The sequence below is a fragment of the Schistocerca serialis genome, chromosome 10 (genome assembly GCF_023864345.2).
Source record: "Schistocerca serialis cubense isolate TAMUIC-IGC-003099 chromosome 10, iqSchSeri2.2, whole genome shotgun sequence".
Classification (NCBI taxonomy): Eukaryota; Metazoa; Arthropoda; class Insecta; order Orthoptera; family Acrididae; genus Schistocerca; species Schistocerca serialis.
This window is the reverse complement of record NC_064647.1, coordinates 70,564,259-70,578,178: the sequence shown is the minus strand read 5'-3', so window position 1 is coordinate 70,578,178 and position 13,920 is coordinate 70,564,259. Positions and strand designations below refer to the sequence as shown.

General features: G+C 47.1%; 1 protein-coding gene across 1 annotated transcript in view; it reads left to right on the top strand.

Annotated features, from left to right (window-relative positions):
- The first annotated feature begins 1,442 nt into the window (after positions 1–1,442).
- LOC126425082 (uncharacterized) overlaps positions 1,443–13,920 on the top strand; it is a 106,252-nt gene continuing 93,774 nt past the window's right edge. Inside the window, exon 1 of the mRNA XM_050087996.1 lies at positions 1,443–1,516. The gene's annotated coding sequence lies outside the window, so the exon portion shown is untranslated. The remainder of the gene's footprint in view (positions 1,517–13,920) is intronic.

The window sequence follows — 13,920 nt, the reverse complement described above, 5'->3', positions numbered from 1 at the left end:
ACAAGTTATATTTCATTTAGTGTGAAAAACCACGTTATCATCAAGAAAGAAAACGCTTTTGTAAACCTTGTGACGATAAAAAATACTTACGCGCACGCCAGGACATTTAATTTTTACAAAATATCACACATACAAAAGCAGCGATTGTTGGACTGTTCCACGTATGAGAAAAACATAAAAGTGTAAGTTTTTTATTCATTGTAAATTTGTTAATGTTTATAGTTTAACGCCTTTGTTCTTTGAGAATATATTGATGCTTCACTGTACAGAAAATCTGTGCTTATTCTTTTCTTTAAATTAACCACAAATAATGTTTATGTTTAAATGAACTTTGTTACAGGTTCGCTCTTTATCGCGGTGTCTCGATTGTATTTGGGAGACCATTAATGTGTTCAATTTCCGATCTGACAACTTTTTTTACAAAATTTCACTGTTTTGCATTTTTTTTATTATTCAAATAGGTCCCTTAGGTAATTTCATTGAAGAGTCTGATTGCGTGAAAGCAATCCGGGTTAAGAGGTCATTTGAGAAACTATTTTCGCGCAATCAATCTGTACATCTCCTGAACACAATCGAGAACCGACGCATCAGCGATCATTCATTAATTTTTCTCTCTTTCCAAGTCGTACCAAAAAACGGCCAAGGAGAACTGCAGTGAGTACGCAATCTAGTGTTAAAGGTGGCATTCTTTACCTTGTCGGCAAACATTGCCATAAATTATCATCATCAATGTTATATTTGGTTAAATGTGAAAAGCAAAAAAACCTTTTAACCCTAGAGTGTGAATGTTAGCGTTATGTCTGTCTAGGTAATGATAATGTTATTGGCAGTTCAGAGATGGAGCTGAGTTTTGTAATACTACTTCATTGGCAGTTTCAATAGCTAACACTCACAGAGTGGTTGAAATACATGATCTTAACGTAGAAAATACCGAGGATCAACTGTCAGATATTTTCAGTTATAAATACCTGACTACCACATAACAGGTAACGTGCTATCGTTATAGTAAACTGCGTCTAGGCACTGCAATTTCCAATACTAAAAGCTGGTATGAAAAAAAAAAAAAAGTTTCTGTTCTGGGGCGATCGGTTTTCTAAATGAGACAGTGAACAACCAAGAACGTTAATCATCAAATCTGTTAATGGTGAAATAAGGAAACACGAATAATGAAATGTGTGAAAGAGTACGTCGTAAAGAATTGCTGTGTCTTGACCCAACATTTTCTTTCTTCTTGTAGATTCGCGGTACAGTTAATCAAATGCACGGCGCGTACCTCAGCGGCGGACCGCTATCTTCCGCCGCTTCCAGATGGGAACGCCAATTCCGCGAGCCGCTGCGTCACCGTGGAAAAACACTTGCCGCTGCTGTTGCCTCGCGCCACGCAGTAGCAGGAATCAGCATCTAGAGGAAAACCGCACCGCGCATGCGCGGAGTGCCGATGACGAAGACTCGGGCGGGGCGGCCGTTGTGTGAGTTCGCAGTTAGTGTCACGCGGCAAGATCCGATATCTCCAAACGTAAGTTCGCTGGGTGGATTATGATTTTTCACGTCATTCTACGTGCTTCTATGCCTGCATGTAACTATACCTGCATATAACTGTATACTACTCGCTAAGGGCAGTACAGATTCCAATATTCTGAGACTAGTCGGCTCAACCAGGAGTTCTCAAACTTTTTCCGTCGTGCTTTCCTTCTGAAACAGAAAATTATTTTGCCCTGCCCCTCCTACTTTTCTATCCTCCTCAGCACTTCTCGTCCTTGGCACAAAAATAGTCCACTTACTGCGCTCTAATTTTTGCAACTAACAGTTACAACAATAACAATAATAATAAAAATTAGAGACTGCCCTTCAAACACATCAAACATTTTTTTTTAATTACCACACATTAGGGTTATTCAAAGGAGATGAAACTTAACGGTTACTTCTAGTTTATAAATAACCACGACTGTGTGTGTTATTAGATCTGAACAAAGTCTTCATTTCACTGAATTTTTTTTACACATTTTTTAGCTTTTTCCGTCTACATTGCTTCTAATTGGTTTAAAACGGTTTATTATGTGAAATATTACGACGTACAAATGACGATAGAACAGTCAACATTTAAATGCCAATTAAAACTCTCTTGTATTCAAACTGATCATCCAAAAAGGAAATAAGAGCAAAAATGCACTCGATGAAAATTCAGGCTGTTTCTTTAATTTGCACGTTTACTGTGATGTGTATACGTGAATTTGTGAAGAAAGCAGAACCAGTTTTGGCGTATCTCTGAAACAGGAACTCGCAGATCCCTTTCCAGCCGCATTCGAGGCCTGTATTTCGTCTTAATACCATTGCGAAAAATGTTGACTCACACATGTAAGTTAATGCGAAGGGTAATAACGTGTCCACAGCCCTTCATCATTCCGAATCTGCATTTAGAAGTTTTTAAGAAACTTTGCTATAAATTTATTTCCAAATTTTTTATTACTTCAGAGTACTGTTAACTCCTCATGTTCTATTGTTTTAAGTGTGGTTAATGGTGTAGTATGATAGGATCTGACGGGTTGTGGATCAAGTCGTACTCAAATGAAGGTTCTGGAAATCTGTCCTTGAATCGTTGACGAAGGTTTTTGAGATAGTAAGCCAATTCTACTAATTTTGCCTAGATGGAAGCCCTTTCCTCTTGACGAATTCAGAGAAAATATCTCGCAGTTGCTATTCTCCATCTGTGTTTTCAAAAGTCCAAGTCTTCTCTTAAACGCAAGCACTTTATCGTTTAGAAATATATTAGTATTTTGATCTTGAAGTGATATGTTAAGATCATTCAGTTTCTCTTAAACGTCGGTTCAGCTGTTCAACAGGAAAAGACGAACATTATCCTTCAGATCCACAACGCGACGAAGAGTAATTCACGAGACAACCGACGTACTTCCGCGTGCGATATAAGCGATCATGGTTAGAACCCGTCTCCTCACAAAGACGGAAAATGGCCTACTGTTTAAGGCTCGAGCTGCATCGTTCAGCACTTCATTAATTCTGTTCGTACTACTTTATAAGACAACGCATCCCTGTGTACCGTAAAATATGTGAATTTTACAGAAGCAGAAAGGGCGTACTCTTCCTTGAACCCCTTTTCAGTTCCAGTAAACGCTGCTACCGCATCGTTAGATGTAACAACACAATTTGTCCATCACAGATTGTTGTCAGCAAAAAGTAATTTACAGAAAAGAAACTATCTTCGCCTGCGGTCCCCCCTTTCAGAGATTTACAAAATAGACCGTCCTCGAGTATTTCGCGGTCGTAACACTAGCGTACTGAAACAAGAAGCTGGGAAAGATTTCCGGTATCAGTACTGTCATGAAGTCGCAGGGGGAATTTTGAATTACTTTTTCATGTCACGTTATAGCATTAATATGACGATCACGGTATCATCTGAGAGTGGTATCGATTTCAGACTCGCGCCAAACCTTTCTTTTGTGTTAGCAGAAGAGCCAACACCGTGTTACGAGTGGAGGCCGAAATGCACGCGGTTTAGCTCACGCAGGCTGGCGTGAGGAGGGAAGAACTCTACTGGCGTGAGGTCTGGAACAGGACAAGGAATGAGAATTCAGAAAGCGGACATAATTAGTTTGATACTTAACTTTAATCCATTAATGATGAACGTCGCTCTTGACGGTACATGGTTCACAATATTATCTGTTCAGAATACATTCTTGAAGTAATTATAGTAACTGAATATGGCATCTTGCTAGGTCGTAGGAAATGACGTAGCTGAAGGCTATACTAAACTGTCGTCTCTGCAAATGAGAGCGTATATAGGCAGTGAACCATCGCTAGCAAAGTCGGCTGTACAACTGGGGCGAGTGCAAGGGAGTCTCTATAGACTAGACCTGCCGTGTGGCGACGCTCGGTCTGCAATCACCGATAGTGGCGACACGCGGGTCCGACGTATACTAACAGACCGCGGCCGATTTAAAGGCTACCACCTAGCAAGTGTGGTGTCTGGCGGTGACACCACACTTTCTCCGTGTGTTTCGACGGCTGTGGAAAGAAGTAATTTCTTACAAACAATGGGTGCTGATTTGCATATTGCAATTAAGTACGATAAATCTTGAATGCTCGTAATGCTTTCGTAGAAACTAATACTTGGTTTTTGAGCAATCTGAAATTTCGTTTTAGTTATTGCTAATTACGCTGTAAAAATTCGAGGGTTTCACTCATACGATTTGGATGTTTTTTTTTCCAGATGTCTCCTTAGTTAGACCCTCTACAAGCTATTGTTGGCTAAATAAAAAACACATTACAATCTTCCTCGTTATTCAAACTGGTGCTGCTAAACTGCAGTGCCAGATTATCAACTTGATGTTTAGCACTTTGCTTTAGAACTAACATCGCTGATAAGAACAGGGAAAGACACACAAGATTCGTGAATTTGATTAAATTCGAATCTTTTTCCTCATTAGAATCGCATACTTTCGAAGGAGAAGGCACTCGGTAAATCCCTACCGTGGGATCTCTTGTCCCCACTGCGAATCTTTCATTTATCCATGGCAATGGAGGAACTTGGATTACTTTATTTTAAATCCAATCGACTGCTTCCACTGAACATGCACTAGTACTCAGCTTCCAGCCTACGTACTACCTTTCGACTGGTTTCGGAAGCTTGGCTGAAATCGTGTGGACCGTCACAGTGACTATGATTAACAATCTGCTATTGAAGTCAGCGCTGTAAAGAAGTGGCAGTCACATTGTCCAGTGGTTTATTGTCATTGGTGATTGGTAAATGCTTGGTAAGCAACTACACATCTGCGTGTTTGGTTTGATTCTCAGGTTTCCTGCTGACAGGAACTACTGATCAGTTGTTGCGAAATAAATCAGCGAATTACTGATGCTGTCTCCGCCCCCGGTAGCTGAGTGGTCAGAGCGACAGACTGTCAATCCCAAGGGCCGCGGTTCGATTCCCGGCTGGCTCGGAGATTTTTCTTCGCTCTGGGACTGAGTGTTGTGTTGTCCTAATCATTTCATCCCCATCGACGCGCACGTCGCCGAAGTGACGTGAAATCGAGAGACTTGCACCTGGCGAACGGTCTACCCGACGGGAGGCCCTAGTCACACGATATTTACATTTAGTTGTCCTAGAAGCCTAGAACACTGACTTAATCTGGCACCCATACTTCTTTCTCTGGTCCCGTGATTCTCTCATGTACTACACCAATCAAGCTTTTCAGCACCTTATACGCTCACAGCCGATATATGCTTAAACGAGGGGGTACCCAAAAAACCGGAATAACATTGCCGTGGGCGGAGCTTGTGTAGTACACATTCGTGTTGCGAGGCTTGCGTGGATCTGTCGTCCGATGTGTGATGGAGTTCGCAGCAGTTATTGCTTTGCCTCCCATGCATGCTGATGTAATGCGTCTTCACGTGTAGATTGTCTTCTTGGGTGTCTCCTCAGCACAGTTCTGCAGTGCTAGCTATGCAGCGAGCAGGTGTGGCCAGCGGGTGGTGATGCTGCGCGGCAGTTTGCGGTCCAGCGTCCGGATTTGATTGTTGTGTGACCGGCCTCCACATTCGTAAAAGGTATGGGCGGTCGCCTGGAAGAGGTCACAAAGCAGAGATACTTCCGCGATGTCGTGAAGATAAGCGGTGGGGAAATCGTAAGGCAGGTGTAAGGCCAGCTGAAGGATGCGCTTCTGCAGAGTCTCCAGCTTCTTCAGGTTCGTGTCGGCGGTGTTCCCCCAGACGACAGCGGCGTATTGGAGTACAGGGCGGAGCAGCGCCTTGTACAGTGATGCCCAGCCATGGTGGTAGTTGGGAGTCTTGGTTCAGCACCGGATACAGGAGGCAGAGCCTGTTCCGCACTTTGGTCTTCACTTCGCAGATGTGCGGAACCCACGTGAGTCGGCGGTCGATGGTGACGCCGAGGTAATGCGCCGTTGGACGCCACGGGACAGGGCTGCCACCGACGGTGAGCGGTTGCAGACCTGCAGGAACTAGTCGCCTGGTGACGAGAAGGAACTGCGTCTTGACCCCATTGAATTGTAGACGCCACTTGACGGCCCAGGCTGCCAGGGTGTCAACGGCGAGCTGCAGACTGCGGCGCATGATGGCAGCATTGAGGCTCCTCGTATAGAGAGCCGTGTCACCCGCGTACAGGGCGAGCCGCACACGGTCGATCTTCGGCGCATCAGAAGTGTACAGCGAGTACAGGAGTGGCCCCAAGACCGAGCCCTGTGGCACACCGGCGTTGATGCGGCGGACGGAGGACAAGCCATGCGCGGCCCACACATGGAAGGTCCTATTAGCAAGATAGGAACGGATGAGACGGACGTGCGATGTCGGGACCCCAAGTTCAAAAAGTTTGAATAAGAGGCCACGGTGCCACACACTGTCAAAAGCATGCGACACGTCCAGGAACACAGCGCCGAAGAACTCGAGCTGCTCAAGGGCGACGTACGCATCTTCCACTAGCCAAAGGAGTTGGTGAACTGACGAGTGGCCCCTGCGAAAGCCGAAATGCTCTTTTGGCAGGAGGCCTTCCTCGTCAACGTGGCCCTGCAGCCGCCTAATGTACACCCTTTCAAAGACCTTGGAGACGGCCGGCAGTAAACTAATAGGTCTGTAGTTCGCAGGCTGACGCAGATCCTTCCCCATCTTCGGAATCGCCACGATCTCTGCATGCTTCCAGGACTGAGGAAAACTGCAGGACCGGAGGATGACATTAAAGACGTCGGCGAGATGAGTGACAGCCACCAGCGGCAACTTCTGGAGTAGGGCGTTGGAGACTTCGTCTGGGCCCGCAGCTTTCCTGGGGTGCAGGGCACACAGGATGGACGACACCTCCTCCGCCGTCGTCTCTTCAATGATGTCATCATCGTCGCGTGTCTCCAGGTAGTGTGGGAGCCAGTCAGCAACTAGGTCATCGTGGACAGCGTTGGTCGGGTCTTTGATCGGCGTAAATGCAACCTCAAAGACGTCCGCGAGGGCATCAGCTTTCGCAGCTGGTTCGCAGACAGCCTGACCATGGACCAACAGTGGAGGGATACGTTGCGTGCGGCGTAGGAAACGCTTCGTCGTCTGCCAGGCCGTGCCATCGTCAAGACAGGGTGGCGACCTTGTTATTCCAGTCGCGGTTGTGATGGTTGTCAATGGCAGCCCGGATGTCCCGACGCATCCTGTTGAGGAGGCGCTTGGTGGCGGCAGTTCTTGTCCTCTGCCACTCCCGGTATACCCAGTTCTTCTCAGTGATGGCCGCAAGGATGTCCGGCGGCAGCTGTCGGGGCGGCAGCTGTCAGGAGTAGTCAGGCGGAGTGCAAGGTTGGAGCGGCGTTGCTATAGTGGCAGCGTCGATCGTGGTCGCCACGAAGTGCAGAAGTGCTGTGTCCGCTCCAGCTTCCGCAGGGCGTGGCGCGGTGGCGAGTGAGTCCATCACGGCTGCTTGAAACCCGTCCCAGTCGATGCCAGCAAGGGTGATGCCTCTCCTGGGCTGTTGGAGGGCGTCTAGGTCGATATCAAAAACCACTGGGAGATGATCAGAAGACAGTGCCATCCTCGTCGTGGTGGTGATCTGATGAGGGATGCCCTTGATGACCGCGATGTCAATTATATCCGGGAGGCCATGGTCAGGGAAGATTGTCGGGTCGTACTGCCCCACCATAATCGCATGGTGCCGTTCCACTACCTGAAGCAGGCAGTGGCCAGCGGCATTGGTGATCCTGGAGTTCCAGGAGACATGTTTACTATTGAAGTCCCCAGTGACGAACACCTGCCCCTTCAAGGAGAGCAGAGCATCGATGTCAGCAGGGTCCAGTGGACGAGACGGCAGTCGATAGGCAGCGACGAACGTGATGGAGCCCGCCGAGGTGTGAACGACGACACCAGTGGCCTCCAGCGTTGCCAGTGGCAGAAGTTGTATCACGTGATGACGAATGCCATTACGGACGTAAACGGCTGTTCCACCACCCGCCGTCAGTCGATCGGTGCGATAGCTGGAGTAGTTGGCCGCCCTGACGTCGACCCCAGGCTTCAGGTGGGTTTCGTTGATAAGGCAGGTGTCGACGGCTTCATCTCGAAGAAATTGGCGAAGTTCGCCAGCTTGAGTGCGGACGCCGTTGGCATTCCACGCGACGACCGTTAGCCCTCTAACACTGCCCATGGTGCAACTGCTGAGTGTTGACAGCGGTCGGGGCCGGAGAGGCCATCGGCACAGCAGCGGTGAGTTGCTGCGATGGGACTTCAATCAACTTTGTAGCACTGGTCAACAGGGCAGTGAGCTGTGCGACGAGGTTGGCCAGGTCAGCGGTGGAGGCAGACGGCGCAGCCCCATCGCTGGAAGGGGAAGGCGTGGCTGGTTCGCTGTGAGAGTCCACCTGGGGCTGCTCGACGGACGGTGCTGAGCGCTGGGCATCCATGGGGTGGCGACCCCCGTGCCGGCGGTTGGCGGGGCGTGGTCCGGCCAACGTCTCGGGAGAGGCAGTACCTGGGTCCGCCACTAGCAGCTGTGGTGGAGGCGCAGGAGCCGCAGGTGTTGGCACGGCCCTGGATGCGGCAGGAGCAGGAGCAGCCAACGCAGCCGGGATGGCGGAGGGTGCCCCTGATGTTGCCTCCGCGAAAGAGACGCCAGGACGTCTCATTGCTGGCTTCTTTGGACGCGGCGCTGGCGTTTGGCCACGTTGGTGAGCGATGGCACGCTTCCACACCTCACACCCACAGTAGCTGGCCACATGAGCACCGCCACAGAGTGCACAGGTTGGCTTCTCGGTGGGCGGACGGGGACACGCACGTCCTGCATGGGCGCCGTCGCACTTAACACATCTGTCTGGCATAGAGCAGTGGCGTGCGATGTGATTCATCCCCTGGCAGCGAAAGCACTGCACAGGGCCTCTCTGGGAGCGAAGATCTTCGGTCTGAACCGGAACGTCGGCGACCCGCGTCAGTTGGTAGAGTTTGCTGTTCTCCACGGTGTCGGAGCAGACGACCAGGAAGAGCGGCATATCATCGCGTGATTTAGGCGACTTCATCTTCACGACTGCCTGTATGTAGAAGCCCAGGTCAGCGAGTTCACGTATGGGTCCTTAACTGTTCCCATTAAGCAATGGCACTCTGTATCTATAGAAGCGGCGGCAATTTTCGCTTCAGCACAGGGGGCTTTTACTGGAGACTGTCAGGAGGGGGCTTGCTGGATACATGAAGGGAGAAGACCAGACAGATGCAGGTGCTCGGCTTCCATATTGAACGGGAGGTCGCGGATTACAATCTTCAAGACCTTGTCAGGTGCAGAAGCGTGGGTATAGAATGGGATACCATGCTCAGACGCCTCCTGAGTGACCCGGCGATAATCATCAGCAGTGCGCAGTGTGACCCTGTAAAAGTCCCACCCGGCAGGCTTCACGGTGTACACGGCCGTTGTCCAGCTGCGCAACAACTTCTGCAGTTCCCCATAGGGCGGCCGAAACTGGAAGACCACCGGCAGAAGATGGGAGTCTTTCTTTGGCGCAGGATCGCGCGGTAGCTGGTCTGGCGCGTCAGCGAGCGCTTCGAATGAGTTGTCGACGGCAGTTGGAAGCGTCGTCGAGGACTGCATGTGTCTTGCAGTTCGCTGGGCCGGGACAAAACCATCGGCGTCAGGTGCAAAATCTTGCTTGGCCCTCTTCTCGGTCGGCGAGCTGCAAACAATGGACGTCGCGGCTGTTGCCCTCCTCTTCTCTTTCCCACTTCATCCGCGTGGCGGAGGGGCGGTGGAGCTCTCATCTTCAGAATCGGGGAGCGGAGCAGACAGCACTGTCTTCAAAGTTTCCGGAGCGGTGTCCATCAAATCCATAACCATAGCATCGGTCGTCGTAAGTGGGTGGCCAGATGGGGCCGCCGATGGCGCAAGCGCAGTCAGACGGCGATCTGACACACCCTTCGCGTCCCTAGCAAGTGCAGGTACGTCCTTCTCGCGGCCGCACATCTCAGCGACTCGGCGTGCGATGTGTCGTGTTGCGAGGCGTGTGTAGCGCAACTCAATGCCAGTTCAGTTCCGCCTGTGTTCACCGGGCTCGTGCTGTTTATCTGCAGTGACTGTTTTTGTTAACACTGTTTTGTTCTTGTTTAGCTTTTTTATGACGACAAGTTTAAGTGAACAACGCGCAGCTGTGAAATTTTGTTTTCTACTCGGTAAAAATGCTGCTGAAACTGTTTTAATGTTGAGAACAACTTAACAAGATGACTCTACTGGAGAAACTCAAGTTTACGAGTGGTTTGCTCGATCTAAAAATGGCGCCTTGTCGATCGATGCAAACCACATTCTGGACGTCCATCAACTCCCGAATCGACCAAAACATTAAAAAATTCGAGAGCTTGTGCTCATAGATCGTCGACAGATAATTGATAAACTGTCAGAGATAAGTGGGTTATCTTGGAGCTCTGTGTTCTTAAAAAAAGACCCGATTTGTGAGAGAGACAGGAAATTGGTTCTTCCATCACGACAACGCACCTATTCACACAGCCATCACTCTCAGGTTTTGGCTGAAAGTGGTATGGTTCCACTGATGCATCGTACTCGCCTGACCTGGCTCCCTGCGACTTCTTTTTGTTTCCGCGCATAAAAATGGGCACCGATTACACAACACTGATGAAGTCAAGAAAAAACGAGGGAGGACCTTTCAGCCATTTCTAAAAATGACAACAAAAATGTTTCGAACAGTGGAAACACCCGTGGGGGAAATGTATTAGTTGTAATGGAGTGTATTTTGAAGGCGATAAGGTTGTTTTGTAAACAATTTGAAAATATATAGTGTGGTGTGGGTACTGTAAGACCTTCGGTACACACACCATCAGATTATTTGACTTGTCCCTCTAACGAAGTAGGCGAGTGTCAGCAGTATGTCTCGTGGTCTTATTGTGGCGCGTTTATCTTCTGCCGTTAGGTCAGACGATAGAAATGCCACTTGGATGCAGAGTAGCAGATTGACGGTGACCAATTTTAAACAGAACTTGATTAATTTCCACACACATTTATGAAAATAATAAAAATCATAGATATTACGTGACTTGATTCTGGATGCTGTTTACAATTGACAATCTGAAGTCCTTTGGTCTTGGTACGTTAATCTTATTCTCACATATCTCTGATACTTGACAAAGTGTCTATACATTTCTCTTCATGGCTATGTACAGGAATATGATAATCTTATTAGGCGCAGACTGAAACTTGACTATAGACTGGTACAGATTAATGTAGACTGGTACAAACAGGTGCAGATAAATGCAGACTGACTAATCGGTGGTCTGTACACTCGTTATAATACGTCGCGTGTTCAGGTATCACTGCGCGAGTGTGATCCACGAGGAGAAAAGGTTCTACGTCAGCAGAAATCTCATTGGCTGCGTTACATATTAATACGCGGATCGGCGGAAGCAGAATTTGGTCCGTCTCTAAGACAGCGCCATCTCATAGTGCGGAGACGGATGAGCCTGCGCTGTTGTGCTTAGACCGGTATTACAGTATCAAATTTCTTTGTCAAAGATTTGATCAAAGATGTGATCAAATATTCTTTCAAATATATTTGACAAAGATCTTTGACGTAGCGCTAGAAGGGGTATTACACTGTCATCAAATTTTTCGTCAAAGTTCAAGATGGCTGACAACAACTTGTTCTTAACTGCAGCAGTTGTACGTACCCCAATTGCATTGTGTACACATTCGGAAAAGAAGTGGGCGGAAAAATGGAACCATACATACGTGGTTGACAGTCTTCAAAGTCCTGGGATTACAACTTGATAATAAATTCTGTTGGGAGGAGCACATCCCAGAACTGCAGAAACGCGTTAACAAATCTGTTTGTAATTCGAGTGTTAGCAGACATAGGCAACATAAAAATGAAAGAGCTTGCATACTTTCATTCCATACTGTCATATGGTATAATATTTTGGGGTAAATCTTCAAGTCAAACAAAAGTTTTCAGAGTCCAAAAGCATATAATACGTATTATTTGTGGAGTAAATTCACGGACGTCCTGTAGAAACTTCTTCAAAGAACTGGGTCCACTAACTACTGCCTCTCAGTATATTTACTCGTTAATGAAATTTGTCGTAAATAATATATCTCTTTTTCCAACAAACAACTCAGTTCATACATACAATACCAGGAACAAAAATGATCTAAGCACTTACTTTAGTTCAAAAAGAGGTCCACTACTCAGGAACACTCATCTTCAATAATCTGCTATCAAACATAAAAAATTTAGTTATAAATAAAGATCAGTATAAAAGGAGCCCGAAAGACTTACTAGTGGCCAACTCCTACTCCACTGACGAAATTTTTAATAGAAACAAATGATGTATTGTATTTATTCATACTATTAGTATTGTTATTTCAGCTTAAAAACACTGGACTCGTATTCGGGAGGACGATGGTTCAATCCCGTCTCCGGCCATCCTGATTTAGGTTTTCCGTGATTTCCCTAAATCGCTTCAGGCAAATGCCGGGATGGTTCCTTTGAAAGGGCACGGCCGATTTCCTTCCACATCCTTCCCTCGCCCGAGCTTGCGCGCCGTCTCTAATGACCTTGTTGTCGACGGGATGTTAAACACTAATCTCCTCCTCAGCTTAAAAAAATTGACATGTTCCACATCCACGAGAATCTTCTCAGCACGGATCTATGGAACGAAAAACTAATCTAATCTGGGTGAAGCCGTGGGTTTTACGATGACACGATAAAAGCATTCAACAAAACTTCTTACGTGAGCTTACAGTGAAGATGTCAAGTGGTACATCAATTACTTATGAATGGATGAGCATATAGTCTTGTATGTGCTCAGTGAAGTGTGTCCTCATATCACAAAGCACAATATTCACTTAAGAACTGCTACATCTTCAGAAGACAGGCCCACTGTAACACTCCGAGTCCTTGACTGGCTACAGGAGAGGGTTGTTAGGTTAGGTTAGGTCAGGTCTCGTCTCCAATCTTCTTATTTTATTTTTGTATTCATGGTGCCTCATGTTGTAAAGCGCCTCATCAGCTTCATACATCTCTATTAATTTTGTAGTTGTCGGCACACACCAATTGTATTTACCGGCAATGTTTATAAAAACACTACAGACGACAGAACGCTGCAGCGATGCTAGCGCTCCCTGTGGTAACATGTCACATTGCAGTGAACAGAAGACAAGCGATTTCTTTGATCAAATCTACAGTGAGGCCCTAGATTTGACCAAATATTGGACGACATTTGACAAAGTTCCTATTACACTATCAAATATCTTTGACAAAGATTTTGGACAAAGATATTTGACAAAGAAATTTAACAGTGTAATACCGGCCTTAGCGGGGCGCGCTCTAGTGGGAATGTTGTGTACGCGCTGACTACGCGGAACTATGTACACAACATATAGCTTTCAAAAATTGATTCTGCTTTTTTCTTTGTTATCCCCTTGTACTGTTCTTTAGTAAACGTCAGTCACGCTATATGGAAGCAGCCTACTCACGATATATAGAATTCATATGCTTTCCATTGTGTGGGCACAGTGAACTTTATTTACAGGCATCACGTTTTTGTTAATCACTTTCTGGTTGCCCACTTTGTAGTTAGAGAGCCTGTGTTGAGAATGGCAACAACAATATATAGAAATTTTCCACCCACCGCCCCACAACGTCTTGCACAGACAACAAAGTCTCTCCATCCACACAGAGCACTTTTCTTATTATATTAAAACATATTGCAGTACATTAGAGGCTCGTGGTCTTGCGGCAGCGTTCACGCTTCCCGCGCACACCACATGTACCTACAGGGACATAATAGCACAGGCAGCCACCACCAGAAGCGCAGGTGCCATAATTTCGGTGGACTTCAACAAAGCCTTCGACAGGATCGACCACAAATATCTCGTAGAGACACTGTGCAGACTCGGGTTTGGGCAAAAATTCATCGCAATCATCCAGAAGATACTAAGTACTG